We start from the raw sequence: 17,894 nt of genomic DNA, 5'->3' as shown, positions 1-17,894 counted from the left end.
AATGTTTATCTGTACTACCATAATATAATCTGCCTGAAACCTTACAGTGTCTGTGGGTCTCTTTCATGTATACACCCTCCTTTCACTGTTCTGCAACCAAGTGTTGGAATGTTCTGTACAAAATTCTGCCAGGTGGCTTCCACTGTCATTCCTTTCCTCCAGTACATGTTTTTCTATTTTTCCTTACATTTCTTTTCATATTATTGAATTCAAGTCCCACATCACATTTAAATTTGTGTCTTCCTTAACAGTTCGAATTTCTTTAATCACACATATTCCGGTCTCTTCATCCTCTGTGGAGCTAGCAGATGTCGGGGTACAAGGGCATTTTATGAAATACATGAGAATTTGAGTGGCATTAGTACCCTCGACAGCTTTATGACTGAGTGAGTGTTATCAGTTTAAATTAGTATTTACAGATCTCCAGCATGCCAGAGTTGAAGTGGGATCACAACTGTATCTTTAATGGAAGAAATGCTTGGAATACATCATAAGCTGCATTGAAAGGTCTCCTTTGTTTCTTAATTGGTGATTAGTTTCAGGCTTGTGTCCATTCTGAAACCATCCTATGAGATCAGATTTACAATAGACATTACAACAGTAATACCAGTAAAGCATGACTATGACAGTTGTTCCTATTGCAAGTGGTACAAACAAGGTTTCATACCATCTTCGTAAATAACTGAATACAGTTATGCATTCATGTGTGGGACAACTATAGCAAATACTCAAAATGGTAATACAGCTACTTTAGCATACGGTAGACCAAATTACAATGTGCATAGCAATGAAAACTAAGACTGGAGGAGCTCACCAGTAGCTGCCAAGTGATAGCACCACATGCCACTAGTAGCAGTGTGTGCTTAGGTCAAAATGTTTATTATCTAATAAACAGTTCTAATTGTCCAATGCTATCTGTGCAAATTATGTAATAATAATCAAAAGATATTGCAGCCTCCTATTCGTAGTAACTAATTTAAGATCAATAAAAATAAGTGTGTTCATAATATGTAGGGCCACATGTGGCATGATTTGCAAGAGCAGGTGGCAGCACTGCACAACATTCAGCAATAGCATGCAAATATTGAGTAAACACTTGAGAATGAGGCACATAACAAAATAAACTTTCTGGATTTAACAGCAACATGAAGGGGAAACAATCCACGTTTTCCCATTTCCTGAAAATCCATAGACATGGATGCCATAATCAATAATGATTCAAACCATCCCATATAGCACAGAAGGATCTTTTTTCATGTGTTGGTAACATACATTGGCAAACTTCCACTAATAATACTCTGTTGCAGAAGCTAAGTAATTATGGAATACGAGGCCTGCCAAACAAGTGGATACATTCCTACCCTCATGACCGTCAACAGATCACTCAAATAAAATACAAACACATAAAAACACAAAAAATTGTAATTGTTACAGTAATGCACAAAACATTACATATGGAGTTCCTCAAGGGTCAGTCCTTTGGCCAATTCTTTTCATTCTTTATGTTAATGATTTGTCAGAAAAAGTAACTAAAGGGATAACAGTACTTTTTGCAGATGACACAAATATCCTAATCAAATCATGTGATGAGGAAAGCCTACAAAAACAGCTACAGGTATAATACAAAATTTGACACAATGGTTCGGAACAAACAAGCTAATAATAAATAATAAAAAAACAGTGACAGTCAATTTCCACAATTCTCAGAAACTACATCCTGCAAGACCAATTTTTAAAACTGATGGAAAAACTGTCTCATCTGTGAGCAACACAAAATTTTTAGTTGTACATATTCAGCAAAACCTAAAATGGGAGACACATTTTAATTTTGTAAATAAAAAGCTAAACACCCTCACGTACGCAGTAAGAATCCTCGCACAAAACACAAGCCGTGCATTTATGATCACAATATACCATTGTAGTATTCAGTCACTGCTGATGTACGGCATTATCTTTTAGGGGGACTCCGTAGGTACAAAAAAAACATTTAGGCTACAGAAAAAGATTGTTAGAATAATAAACCATGCTAAGTACAGAGACTCCTGTAGACCAATATTTAAAAATCTCAACATACTGCCTCTTCCTTGCCTATATATATATGTATGAAATATTAAATTTCACAAAAGGAAGTATTTTAAAAGATGGAAATATCTTCAAGTATAACTGTGATTACCACCCTCATGATACTAGGCAGAAGCATTACTTGCATGTCAATACATTACATTAAGTAAAAACATTTGTAAGAGAGGAGTGTCTACAAAAAGGGTGACAAAGACAATCCTGCAAGCTTCAGACCAATATCAATTGTTCCAGACTTGGCCAAAATAATGGAATATATCATATACCCACTTCGAAAAACTTGGAATATTTAATGAATCACAATATGGATTTAGAAAATAATTATCAGCAGTTGATGCAATATACTCCATAATTAAATATATACTTAGAGTGTTTGAGGAGAAAAGCTATGGTCAGGCACATTTTGTGACCTGAGTAAAGCATTTGACTGTGTAGGACACGATACGCTGCTAGTGAAACTCCATTTATATGGCATCAGGGAAAACAGCTTAAAACTACTAACATCGTTTCTGCAAGACCATAGGCAAGTTGTGTGTATTGGCTCAGAAAAGTCTACTGAGAAATGTACGAAGATGGGAATTCCACAGGGCTCTGTCTTGGGACCATTTTTGTTTTTGGTTATGATAAATGACTTACCCTCCTTTATAAGTTCCAGTACGGTCCTATTTGCAGATGACACAACCTTCCTAAACTACAATTATGACCTGAATAAGCTGAAAGATTCTGTGGACAATACACTTGCCCGAGCAAAATATTGGTTTAAGTCAAATGGTTTTCTCCTGAATGAGAACAAGACACAAAAAATGTTATTTAGCCGAAGGGACAAAAGCCCTGTTAATGATCCCAGCTATGTAAAGTTCTTGGGGATACACTTAGACAATAAGTTGGTAGAGCACTTGCCCGTGAAAGGCAAAGGTCCCGAGCTCAAGTCTCAGTCCGGCACATAGTTTTAATCTGCCAGGAAGTTTCATGTCAGCGCACACTCCGCTGCAGAGTGAAAATCTCATTCTGCAGATATAGGAGAGGTATGGTAATGCTAATATATACATAACACAGGTAGGTTAAGACTTCACAAGGAGAGTATTAAAAAATTCTGACATTGCTATACTGAGGGCATGTAACTAGTACATTGGTATCAACCTTTTCAAAAATGTTTCAAACTCGATTTCAGACTGGAGGAGGGGTTGGGGGGGGGGGTTCATCTTAAACATATATTGAAGCACAGATTGGGTAAGGAGGTAGAAAAGGGTGACACTAAAAAATTTGACACATACCAGGTGTATAAGCTTAACTGAAAATCTTGTGGTAAATTTCATATAGGCCAGAAGGGCAGATAATTCTTGCCTACATTTAAAGGATACATGGGCCTCACAAACAGGATGGTGTCTGGCTGCACTTGCATAGTGAAGGGCATGGTGGATATGATGAAAGTACTTCATGTCACCACAAAGGGCTTGCAGGCAGATTTTAGGTATAATAGATATTTTGCTTTGTTTCGGCAGGAATTTTAGTTAACATATGATTGATGTGTAGGATGATCTCTCAGTAGGTGAGATGCTGGAGTTGGCAGTCATGTGTGCATGAGGCGTGCTTGCTTGCTTGCGTGTATGAATGGTGTGTGTCTGTCTTTTGCTGATGGATGCTGTGGCCAAAAGCTTTATGTGTACTTTAATTGTGTCTATTTGCAACTTAACATGTCTTCTTTATGCTAAGTAGCAATCTGTCTTTTCCTACAGTGTTGATATTTCTACCAGGAGTTTCTATTGTTTGATTAATCATAGACAGTCACACTAAAAGTGCAGCATTACTAGAGAGCAGTATACCATTACATTACTACTTTGTGGCATCATCATTGCATCAAATACCAAATAGTTTTGTTATTTAAAAGAATTTCAAGTGTATTTTAGCTAAGTGTGATTAATTTACCACAAAATACAAGTGATTTGAGCTTGGCAATGCGAAAAGTATTTGGTTACCTATTATATCAATAAAAGTAAACAAGCCATCACAACAACAAATGGGGGATAATTATTTATTTTAAATTTCTTGGTTTCATTCAACAGTAGCTAATACAGTCAATTAATACCCACAAAAAGGTTTTGCACTATAACCCAAGAGGCAATGTTCCTCAAGTTCCAGCACCTCACACCACAATGTCATGCAGTAGCACCCAACACTGCAACGTAAGACTGTGTCCTTAGCAGATATGACAACCAGAATAATTCATGTAACGCTATCCAGTGACACAATGGAAAATCCAGGATGTAATAGTGACTCAACATCTCCATTACATGGTGAGGAACAGTCTATCCTTTTTATAATATCCAGTGGGTCAGTTATATTGCATTGACAAGTACGTCTTTAATAGATACTTGATTAAGAAAGTGTATATGAATCATAATCATATGGAAAACCAGTCCTAAGCAAAGAAGAAAAAGCTGAAAGTTGGAAGGAGTATATAGAGCTGCTATACAAGGGAATGAACTAGAAGGCAATATTATAGAAAGGAAGTGGACATAGATGAAGATGTGATGGGAGATATGATACTGAAGGAAGAATTTGACAATCTCTGAAAGATCTAAGTCAAACAAAGTCCTGGGGGTAGACGATATTCTGTCAGAATTACTGATAGCCTTGGGAGAGGCAACTATGACAAAACTGTTCTATCTGGTTGTGCAATATGTATGAGACAGGTGAAATACCCTCAGACTTCAAGAAGAACATTGTAATTCCAATCTCAAAGAAAGCATCAGTTTAATAAGTCATGGTTGCAAAATACTAACACATATTTCTTACAGAAGAATTGAGAAACTGGTAGAGGCCGACCTCAGGAAAAATCAGTTTGAATTCTGGAGAAATGTGAGAACACGAGACCACACTGACCCTGTGCCTTATCTTCGAAGATAGGTTAAGGAAAGACAAATATATGTTTATAACATTTGTAGACTTAGAGAAAGCTTTGAACAATGTTGACTGGAATACTCTCTGTGAAATTCTGTAGGTAGCAGGGGTAAAATACAGGGAGCAAAAGGCTATTTACAGCTTGTACAGAAACCAGATGACAGTTATAAGAGTCAAGGGACATGGAAGGGCAGCAGTGGCTGAGACAGGGTTGCAGCCTGTCCCCAGTGTTACTCAGTCTGTGTACTGATCACGCAGTAAAGGAGACCAAAGAAAAATGTTGCATAGAAATTAAAGTTCAGGGAGAAGAAATTAAAACTTTGAAGTTTGCCGATGACATTGTAATTCTGTCAAAGACAGCAAAGGACTCGGAAGATCAGTTGAACGGAATGGGTAGTTTCTTGAAAGGAGGATGTAAGATGAACATCAACAACAGCAAAGCAAGGATAATGGAATTTAGTTGAATTAATACAGGTGGTACTAAGGGGATTAGAACAGAATAGAATAGAATATTTTTATTAGCCTTTCAGTATTTTTTATACAATTGGCTTCGTCAAAGTTTACGGAGGGTTTTAGTTTCAGTACGATATTCAAATAGTTACAGAAAGGGGAGAAAAGGAACTAAAGACCTTTTCTTCAGCATTATGAAAAACAATGGTTTATATAGGAATTAAATACACACATAAGAAAAGAATCACAGTAAATAACTAGCTTATATAATATCAAAACATTTTCTTCATAACTTAGGTAAAACATATATTTTGATGATTAGTTTCTAAGAATTCTTCAGTTGTATAGAATTCGTTGGTTTTTAGCCAGGTTTGCTATGTATTCTTATATTTATTTAGTGGTACTGTACAAGCTGAGCATGGTAACATATTGAAAACTTTCATGCCTAAGTACTTATAGTTATTATGGACTACAGCAAGTCTTGTGGAAGGCAAGTCCAGCAGGTGACTGTTTCTTGTACTGTGTGCATGCACATCACATCTCATGTTCAATTTTTTCAGATTTTCTCTGGCATATATTAAACAGTTATATATGTACATGCTTGGCACTGTCATTATGCCAAGAGATTTAAAATAATTTCTGCAGGACTCTCTGGGTGCTAATCCTTCCATGCACCTGATTGCTTTCTTCTGCCCATCTGAAAATACATTCAGCCCCTGCGGAGTTACCCCAAAGCAATATTCCATATTGCAGTTGGGAATGAAAAAAAGCATAGTATGAGTGGAGTAGCAACTGCTTGCTCACACTGTCTCTTAATTTATACGATAAGAAAAGTACTCATGCTAGTTTACTACATACAGAATTGGTGTGTCCTTCCCTTGAGAGCTTTTGGTCTATGATTAGTCCAAGTAATTTCACTGTTTTGTTTTCATTTTTAGTTACTTTGAGATAAAATATTACTTCTTCTGTTTTTGTTTGATTTATGCACAGCTAGTTAGCCTGACACCAATAATTAGCCATTTGCATCATTTCTCTATTTTTATCCCAAACACTAACCAAAACAGCCTTGCTGTGCTGGTACTGCGAATGGTTGAAAGCAAGGGGAAACTACAGCCGTAATTTTTCCCCGAGGGCATGCAGCTTTACTGTATGGTTAAATGATGATGGCATCCTCTTGGGTAAAATATTCCGGAGGTAAAATAGTCCCATAGGCCCCCATTCGGATCTCCGGGCGGGGACTACTCAAGAGGACGTCATTATCAGGAGAAAGAAAACTGGCGTTCTACAGATCGGAGCGTGGAATGTCAGATCCCTTAATCGGGCAGGTAGCTTAGAAAATTTAAAAAGGGAAATGGATAGGTTGAAGTTAGATATAGTGGGAATTAGTGAAGTTCGGTGGCAGGAGGAACAAGACTTTTGGTCAGATGAATACAGGGTTATAAATACAAAATCAAATAGGGGTAATGCAGTAGTAGGTTTAATAATGAATAAAAAAATAGGAGTGCGGGTAAGCTACTACAAACAGCATAGTGAACACATTATTGTGGCCAAGATAGACACGAAGCCCATGCCTACTACAGTAGTACAAGTTTATATGCCAACTAGCTCTGCAGATGATGAAGAAATTGATGAAATGTATGATGAGATAAAAGAAATTATTCAGGTAGTGAAGGGAGACGAAAATTTAATAGTCATGGGTGACTGGAATTCGAGAGTAAGAAAAGGGAGAGAAGGAAACATAGTGGGTGAATATGGATTGGAGGAGAGAAATGAAAGAGGAAGCCGCCTGGTAGAATTTTGCACAGAGCATAAGTTAATCATAGCTAACACTTGGTTCAAGAATCATGAAAGAAGGTTGTATACATGGAAGAATCCTGGAGGTACTAGAAGGTATCAGATAGATTATATAATGGTAAGACAGAGATTTAGGAACCAGGTTTTAAATTGTAAGACATTTCCAGGGGCAGATGTGGACTCTGACCACAATCTATTGGTTATGAACTGTAGATTAAAACTGAAGAAACTGCAAAAAGGTGGGAATTTGTGGAGATGGGACCTGGATAAACTGACTAAACCAGAGGTTGTACAGAGTTTCAGGGAGAGCATAAGGGAACAATTGACAGAAGGGGTGAAAGAAATACAGTAGAAGAAGAAAGGGTAGCTCTGAGGGATGAAGTAGTGAAGGCAGCAGAGGATCAAGTAGGTAAAAAGACAAGGGCCAGTAGAAATCCTTGGGTAACAGAAGAAATATTGAATTTAATTGATGAAAGGAGAAAATATAAAAACACTTCACCAGAGTCTGCAATGCAGGGTGCTGCACCATGGAACCTCATTCATTGGAATTCTGTGGTTTGGACTTCCAGACAATAATCAACGTGTCACTGGTGTACATCCAAAAAAATACGACAGTCTGCATAGAGAGCGTATACAGAAGCTACCAGATTGTAAAGTCCAATGTAATACTGTTAATGAGTTATGCTACAGTAAATAAATGCAGTAACTGTCTGCATTTAGGCTTTCACTTCGTAGTCAGAGTTACCTGGTACATGTGGTGGTCTTGTCTGACTCGCATCAGGGTCAAATTTCAAGAAATTTTAAGCAAGATGGAGCCTTTCGCACAAAAACTTTTACTACTGTGGTGGATGTTGACTTCACATCTATCTGGGCTATGGTAATACACTACCATGCTGTTCATAAGAACTTACCCGCATAATTATTTTCTTATTCATTGTTAGACCGAGTCCTGCACTACGGATGTTAGATTTTTATCAGTTTTTTGAAAATAGAGGGACAAAAAATCCATCCACCAAGTGGCAACAGGAGAGCACGCACATACAGGTACTGAAACTTGCAGGCTTTTGGAACCAGTGGCTCTTTCTTCTGACAGCAGGGTTGAAGCAGAAGGGAGAGGTGTGCAGGAAAAGGACTGGTGAGATTTAGGAGATGGGGAGAATCTGGAAAAGTTGGCAAGAACTTTGAGTTGGGGGCAAACTTACCGCACAGAGGTGGAAGGAACAACTGAGTGTTGGGGACTGCACTGGGTGTAATATAACATGGCAAAAATGTTTTTGTGGGTGAGGTTTGGGATGTGTATCATTGCTTAATACATGAAAAATAATGATTAATTTACCACATCTTATTATGGATATCCTCCACCAATAAAATAATATGTATCTAGTGTAATGTGGGATGCTGCTTCTTAATGCTGCCGTAGGTTCGTCTTGATGTTACTGCATTGCCACGCGGGAATCATGCAATGACAGAAATAAGTTTCAGTACTTCTTGTTCACAGAGAATTTTATCTCACACGCTAGATGTTCAGCGGCAAATATACAAAGTCTGACTAGATGTTGTTGAAACAAAATTTGGTCCACAACTGACACAAGACTGAGCTAAGACTGACATCAGACTGACCTACAGCAGCATACAAATCGCCTCGATTTATATGGTTTTCAACAATTACTGTCAGTATTACATATTGAATTTTGGATTTATATAATTACATACATATTTCCAAATTACATAGAAATTCACATGAAATAAAAGTGAATAATTTCATACAACAAAAGTAAAGAATCTGTTTCTATTAAAACTATAAATTACATGTTTTATCACTGCAACAGTGTATTTCATTAATTTGCATCTATTATTTTACTGACTTAAAGAAATATCATCCTATCATTTTCAGGTGAATAGAGCAATTAGTTTTATTGAATAAAAGGCCTAGATTCAATTAATTAAATTTTGTACAAGTAAAATTTTACATTTCTATATGGTCATAATTACAATTCTGTTAACCAACACCAATTAAAACATGAGTATGCTTAATTCTGACTGAAAAATCATCATATCATATTTCTGTTATGGATACAAATAGTTTTTTGATTTAACAAAGCATAAAAATAGCTGTCTCTTCATGACTAGAAATATCAGAACTTTAATCATTAATTACTCCATAATTACAACAGCAATTTTATTCCTACAACGTGCCTGTAATTTGTATTATGTGCAAATTGTGATGGTACATTAGCTTTTAATCCAACATGTTTCCTTCATTCTATATACTGTTGAGGCCCAACATTAAAATCCTCATAGCCCAGTAAATAGTCATTAGGATTCTGTGTGGTGTCAATTACAGACATTCGTGCAGGAAACTCTTCCAAAAGCTGCGAATACTCAAAACAGTATCTCAGTACATTCTCTCTCTCGTGTGTTTCTTATGTAAAAACCATTCCCTTTTTGAAATGAACAGCATGTCTCATAACTATGACACTAGGGTAAAAAATGATCTACATCTTGAACAAAAGAAACTAAGTATGGTACAAAAAGGAGTACACTACTCTTGCATAAAAATATTTAATGCTCTCCCTCGGGCAATAAAAATGTCAGTTACTGATCCACCTACTTTTAAAGATCAACTTAAACAAAATCTTCTAAGTAAAACCATTTACTCACTGGACGAATTTATGTATGAGAATATGTGAATTGATTTGGATCTATTGTAAGTCTGTTCAATGTAATTTGTAACTTTTTACAAAAAACTATTCTTGTAAATGTTTTTTCTATGTAATATATTACTCATTGTACAACCTATTATTATAAACAAATGTTTCAAAAATATGTAAATGACACAGTCTACACCCAAGTGATTTATCGCTAATGGGTCTACAGAACACGAATGAAATAAATAAATAAAAATAAATAAGTAAAAATGTCAAAACAGTAGCTTAAATTAGTGAAAATTACTAATTTGCTGCACAAAAAATCTTCAGTGTATTCAAATCTAGATAACCATGAAATACAAAGTCAAAGCAGTAGTTTAAACTGGTGTAAATTACTGATATTACATATATGCCCTCTTTGGGAGAGTGGGGATGAGACTGGAAAAGGATACAGGATACCAAAAGGGATTGTGGTATTACATGGACAAGATCTGAAAACCAGAGATTTGTGTTTCCGGGTGACTTTTCTGAACTTTGCCCATTTCCTAAACCTCATCAGTCCTTTTCCTTCATCCCTCTTCATTCCCCTTCGACACTTTTTCCTGAAGAACAAGCCACTGGTTTTGAAAGCTTGCAAATTTCAGGTGTGTTGTTATGCCACCACTTCGTGAGTAGATTTTTTATTCATCCAATTTTTAACACTGCACTTACGTAATATATTATAACATGTTGTGCAATGAGCTTTCTGTTCAGCAGAGTTCCTATTGTCTGCGCAGTAGTGATGTTTAGCACTTAATGCTTATCGTTTTCTTTGCCTCCAGTCTTTTGCTCATAATCCCCTATGTTATGAAGAAATGAAATATTAAGTACTCTCTATCAGTTCATGCTAGAAATTAGATATGTGTCATTACTGTCTTTCAGTTTTAACTAGAAATTTGGCAACAGAATTGGAGGAGTTCTCCAGGAGAAATGATTTTAAATTAGATTTAAAACTTGCTTCACTACCTGTCAGACATTTTATGTTATTAGGCAAATGATCAAAACTTTTTATTGCTGCATATTGAAATCCTCTTTGAGTCACTGACAGCTTTAACATAGGGTCATTTTTTTCCTCTGGTGTTGTGGGTATGTACATCACTGTGCTTCTGAAAGTGTGATGTATTATTTATGACCAATTTCATTAGTGAATATATGTATAGTGATGGTGCAGTTAAAATGCCTGGCTTCTTGAAGCTGTACCTACACTATGTCCATGGGTGAATACCACATATTATTCTTCCTGCTCGCATTTATGCAATCAGTACTTTCTAAGTGATGAGTTATCCCAGGAAATTTTTTCATACAATGTTTGTTAGTGTAAATATGCAAAATATGTTATGAGATTGATACATTTGTTTCCAAATTTAGCAATTATATGAAGAGCAAAAGTAGCTGTACTTCACTGTTTGAGAAGTTCCATATTATGCTTTTTCCAGTTCAAGTTTACATCAACATGTACACCCAAAAATATCGAGCAATTCTGCCCTACTTACTGACTCTTACTCATGTGTTACATTAATTGTTGGTATGGCTCTATTTGTTGTACACAACTGAATGTAGTATGTGTGTGTGTGTGTGTGTGTGTGTGTGTGTGTGTGTCTGTGGTTTTTTTTTTCCAAAATTTAAGGAGAGTCCATTTTCAGAGTATCATTTAATAATTCTTTGGAAAATATCATTTACCAGCTCTTCTGCAGCTTTTTCTCTAATAGGATTTAGTATAACACTAGTATTTCTGCAAAAAGTACTAATTTTTCTTGTTGAATGTTAAGTAGAAGATCATGTTAGGATTAGAAGTGTCCCAAAAACCGAATGCTGTGGGACTCCCTTTGTGATTTTATCCCAGTCAGTACAATTTTCTAACTTTCCAATATTGTCTGAACTATCCACCACAACTTTTTGCATCCTGTTTGCCATGTATGATCCACACCGACTGTGTGCAAAGCCATCAGTACCATAAAACTTAAGTTTTTCTACAAAAGTATCATGATTAACACAATCAAATGGCTTAGAGAACACAGAAAAAATACCAACTGGGTATAAACATGGGCAAGGAGATTGCCATGTTGATTATTCAAATATTTTATCAAGATTAATCAACTAGAAGATGCCAATAAATGTCTACGCTAGCTTATGGTGAGACTTACCTCTGTATTACAGTGTCAGCATGATTATTATTAGATTGCAAATAACCTTTTTTCCCTTATGGATTAACTTACGTGGCATGGTTTGTATTGGCCACTAATGGAGCAATGATATAGAGTCTGTAATTGGTGATGAGTTTGATCATACTGTTCCCACAGACTATTTCAGCCATCATCTGCACAATCAAGTGAGCATCACACCATGCTCCGCTTTATACCAGCCACTCAAAGGAGAGTACATTTCAATGCATTTTAAACTAATATTCTTTACTGACCAGAAGCTCAGATCTTCCTGCCACTGCACTTCGCCAACTTCAACCACCCATTTCTCATTTTAAATTATCTCACCTACTTACATCTAATGAAACTAACATCCCACACATTGACCCACAGAATACCAAATTTGTTTTTCCTGACATCCTCCTGAGTAGTCCCCACCCAGTGATATGAATGGGAGACTGTTTTACTTCCGCAATATTTTACTCAGTAGGATGCCATCATCATTAAGCCATACAGTAGAGTTGCGTACCTGAAATACCTACACATAAAGGCCACGTTGGACAGTGCTACTACAAGGCTAGATCAGGTGATCAACCAGCCTGTTTGCCTGCAACACATGATGTACTTAATCTGTCCCTGTTCCTAATCTAAACATAGTTTCTTCATACTCTTTATTCCTTTCATGAAACTCTCTCTTCCAGAGAGAGTTTAGTCTGGCCTATCAATAGATACTCCTCACCATTCTGGTTGTACTTATAACAATCTCAGCATAAACCCTCCCCACATCAGCGACATTGATGGCGAATTTAGACTTTTGGACTTGCCTTTCAGGAGAAATCACAGCCAATAGGAAGCTGTTGTATATATTTTATATATGTGGAGAATGAAAAATTATTAAAAATAAAATATTGCATCAAAGAAACTAAAACATTAAGCTGTTGTCAATTTTACACATTCAATAAGTGTTTTAACAATATTATTGCCAGGTATGCAGCTGGATCATACAAACATTTTGACACACTGGGATCTCTCAGATTTTCTAGAGATAACTGATTAATAGTGTGCTTCCAGGTGTCCTGCTGTGTTGTTTCCATTTCATGCACAACATTTCGATGACTGACCCAGCTGCCTTCTTTAAGTAGTCTCAGTTTTGCTGTTATGTGTACTCACTGTTTGGACTCCAACCAGACAGACTGTAATAAAATCAAAACAATCTGAGGCATCATAGGGAATGAGACAGGTGACAACTAAGCTGGTAAACCCAAAGAATTTGACTTAAATATTGACGATAAACATGTAAGCAACAAAGAAGTAAGTTCAAAAACCTTCAATGACCATTTCTTAAATGCTGCTGAGCAAATAGACAGCCATGGAAATACTGAATTACCATTTTCCCGACCCACAACCAGAAACAATGTACAGAAAACTGCTGCCTCTCTAAAATGCAAAGGATCATTAAGTGTAGATAATACTTCCAGTAAACTTCCAAAAGCCTGCTCTGATCAGTTATGTATGGTTTTGGCACACATGTTTAGTACAAAGTATTATAGTAAATATTCAATACATAGTGTCAGGGTGTTTTCCCAAACAGAACAAAAAGGGAGACAAGTCTCAAACCATTGACCAGTCTCCCTACTGACCACATTTGCAGAACTTGGCAAGAAAGTACTGCAGTCCTGAATTGTGGGGCACCTCGAAAACTTTGACATCATCAGTGATAGACAGTTTGGTTTCCGAAAAGGTATGTCCACAACTGAAGCTACGTTTTCATTTGTGGAAGATGTATTGAGATCCCAAAATTTAAAAAAAAAATATAGGGAGCCAGATGGGATATTTTGTGATCCTTCCAAGACTTTTGACTGTGTGGATCACACAATATGTCTCAACAAAGCCTGGCACAATGGCATCAGAGGGGCAGGGAAACTGGTTAAAATCCCACTTCCATGATAGGAAGCAGTAAGTAGTTCTGGATGAGAGCAGCACAGTAGATGAAGGGGTAGAGTCTGACTGGGGCACTGTAGTCCATGGAGTTCCCAAGGATCTGACAATAGTCCACCACTGTTTCTCATACACGTAAGTGGCCTACCTTTCTCATACAAAACAAACAAGTTCACTATGTTTGTTGGTCATACTGGCATTTTTATGAACAAAATAAGTCCACCAATTAAAAGCTAATGCCATCAAATTACTTTCAGAATTCCTTTACCGACAGTAAACCTGAGCGAAACTAATTATACCCAATGCAGCACCAATCTCAAATTCACCACAGGAGATACCTACTGTACATGACAGCCAGCAAATATAATGGGTACACAGACTGTAGAGTTAGCTGGAAACATCATGTCCTCCAAACCATAACAAGGTTATCCTCTGCTATTTTTGCCATTAGAACAGTATCACATTTTGGAGACCTCAGTGTCAAAAGATCCACTTACTTTGGGCATTTCCACTTTTAATATGTATTTTGGCAATCCACCAACATCAAAGAAAATTTTCTTTCTGTAGAAAAAGGTTGTGTGAATTATGTGCAGAGTACCCACGAGAATCTCGTGTCGTTATCTCTCTAAGAAACTTGGGATACTTATTACAACTTCCCAATATATTTTTTTGATTATGAGTTTCATAGTTGACTGTCCCGTGCACTACAAAACCAATGAAATGTACCGTTATCACAATACAAGATGAAAAGCTGACCTCCATTGTGATAGCAAAAATGTAATATGGTATTCTAGTATTAAAATATTTAATTTACTGCCAAACTACATCAAAGGCCTCCATAGTAACAGTAACCATGACTTATGAATTAGGCCTTAGGCGGACTGGTGCCTATAAGGCAGAACAAGGAGCAATCGAGGGTTGTGGGACACGCGATCAGCATGTCGCCAGTCGCTCCAGCCATTAGTGCCAGTAAATGAATCTTGCTGGTGCTGCTGCTTCTTTCAAGCAGCTCCTCATTTGGCCCCGCAAGGGCTGAATGTACCCTGCAGCAAACCTCCCTACCTCAGGAAAAAATCTGAGGAGACACCAAGAATTGAACCCGCACTCTTCCACACTGAAGGCAGCGATGCTAACCGTTTGATAACATGTAGTGTAGTGTATTACTTTGGTGAAGTGATGTGCTACCCAAGTATTTTTTGAACCAATGAATGATGATAGCCAAAAGTTTAGTTTTGTAAAGTATTAGATAATCTACTGTGTGATATGAACACCATACAGGAAGAACAGTCATGACAATGCCTGTGATGTCATGGCGACTAGAGAAAACTAGTTATGGTGATAATTGCAATTGGAATCCATTAACTATGACAGACCATTTTTGAAATTTGTCTTTATCTGTGTTTTGTGGTGTTGCGAATAATGTAACAACTCTGTACCCGCAGTTATTGCAAACAAGAGTACAATACACAAGACATTGTTTATTAGAAGCCTCGCATTTATTTTGAGAGTTGGATGTTGCACATGTATTCTTAAATTCAATTGCAGCAGTAACTGCAGCATGTCACGTGAAGTTTGACCAGAAGAGGTTGGTGAAACAGTGAGGTGAGCAAGTTTGAATAATAGGAAGCCTTAGCTCCTGATCAGACTACTTTACCTCTTGATAGCACGACAAGCAGAACATCACATACGGAGGTGGTCAACAGTGAATTAATTATGAACATGTTAAAGATACAGCTACCTGAGGGGAGGGGGGGGGGGGGGAGGAACTTTATTCATTACACGAATTTTGTAACAGAAATATAGAGTTTTTACACAGATATGTTTACTGATTTTTAGGTGCTGTACAACAACATATGCCAATCTCTGTATGATGTCTTTTCACTTTGCTTCTGTTTTAGTTTTATAGGTTTATTTTCCCTGGAAGTGACATGCAAATTAACTTTACTATGTTCTATTTAATCTACATTTTATTGACATGAGACAGACAGATCAGAGTGAGCATACACGAGCCATGCATGTGCATGTCATGCTTGTTTTTTCGTGGTGTGTGTATGTGTGTGTGTGTGTGTGTGTGTGTGTGTGTGTGTGTGTGTGTGTTTCCTTCCTCTGCTGGAGAAGGACATTTCTATCCAAAAGCTAAAAGTCCACCAGTCTTTTCATTGTGTCTGTCTGCAAGTCAACACCTCCTCTATGAGGAGAGTAGCAATCTGTTATTTTTATATTGTTGTTAATTTATGTTTACATATTTTTCAACGTGTATCACATCCAAGCATCTCACATGCATAGAAGGATTTACAGGATATGTATAAAAACAAATAAGTGAAGTTCATATGCTGGGAGAGTTTGTAGGGCCAGAAGTGTTCGAATAGTTTAAGTTTTCTTTTAATATTTTTTTTCTTTTATTAAGTCTTGTGGACAAATACTTGTGCTTAACACCGATGGAGTGTATGAGGGGCATTCAATATGTAGTGCAACATACTTTTTTTCTGAAAGCACGTTGGTTTTATTCAGGACTCCCATACATCATATTATTACCCACTCTTTTGGTTACAAAACCCTAATTCTCAACATAATCTCCATTCAATGTGACAGCTTACACCACTTTACTAGCAGGGCCTGTATGCCCCCAATGGTACCACTCTACTCGTCACTGTCAAAGCCATCATCTTACTGCACAAACAACTTCCCCATGATACAAGTTACTGCTTCCCCCGGAATGCACCCTTCATTGGACCAAACGGGTGGAACTCAGAAGGTGTCTTATCCAAGCTATAGGATGGATGAGGATGAACAGTCCAATGATGTTCTGTGACCTTCTCTCTGGTGGTCAGACTTTGATAAGTCCTTGCATTGTCATGGGGAAGGCAAGGTTAGTCTGCATTTTTCAGGTGACGAACAGGCTGAAGTCATTTCTTCAATTTCCTGAGAGTACTGCAATACACTTCAGTGTTTATTCTTGCACCTGACGAGAATTTCAAACAGAATCACCATGACTTTGCAAGCTGAGGTTGTTGTCGCTGTTGTTGTAGTCTTCAGCCCAAAGATTTGTTTGATGCAGCCCTCCACACTACTCTATCCTGTGCAAGACTTTTCATCTTCACATAATTACTGCAACCCACATCCTTCTGAATCTGCTTACTGTATTCTTCACTTGGTCTCCCTCTCCAATTTTTTCCCTGGGGCACATTTCCCTTCAGCACTAAATTAGTAATCCCTTGATGCACCAGAATGTGTCCTACCAACTGTTCCCTTCTTCTAGTCAGATTGTGCCACAGATTTCTCTTCTCCCCAATTCTATTCAGTACCTTCTCATTAGTTACATGATGTACCCATCTAATCTTCAGCATTCTTCTGTAGCATCACATTTCAAAATCTCCTATTCCCTTCTTGTCCAAACTGTTTATCGTCCATGTTTCGCTTCCATACACAGCTACACTCTGTATAAATAGTTTCAGAAAAGACTTCCTGAGACTTAAATCTATACTCAATGCTAATTCCCTCAGCATCACCTGATTTAATTTGATTACATTCCATTATCCCTGTTTTGCTGTAGTTGACGTTCACCTTATATCCTCCTTTCAAATGCTCTCCCAAGTCCTTTGCTGTCTGTGACAGAATTACAATATCATCGGCAAACACCAAAGTTTTTATTTCTTCTCCCTGGACTTTAATTCCTACTCCAATTTTTTCTTTGGTTTCTTTTACTGCTTGTTCAATGTACAGATTGAAATTGTACAGGGTGGCAGCCAGTCAAGGAATATTTTAGGAAAAATTGTTTGTGCAGCAATCGTCAACATAGTGTAACTGAGGCGGAATAAGGGGAACCAGCCCGCATTCAATGAAGCAGATGGGAAACCGCCTTAAAAACCATCCACAGACTGGCCAGGACACCGGACCTTGACAC

Source organism: Schistocerca serialis, chromosome 12, assembly GCF_023864345.2.
Source record: "Schistocerca serialis cubense isolate TAMUIC-IGC-003099 chromosome 12, iqSchSeri2.2, whole genome shotgun sequence".
Lineage (NCBI taxonomy): Eukaryota > Metazoa > Arthropoda > Insecta > Orthoptera > Acrididae > Schistocerca > Schistocerca serialis.
The sequence above is the reverse complement of the archived record's forward strand: the minus strand, read 5'-3'. Positions refer to the sequence as shown.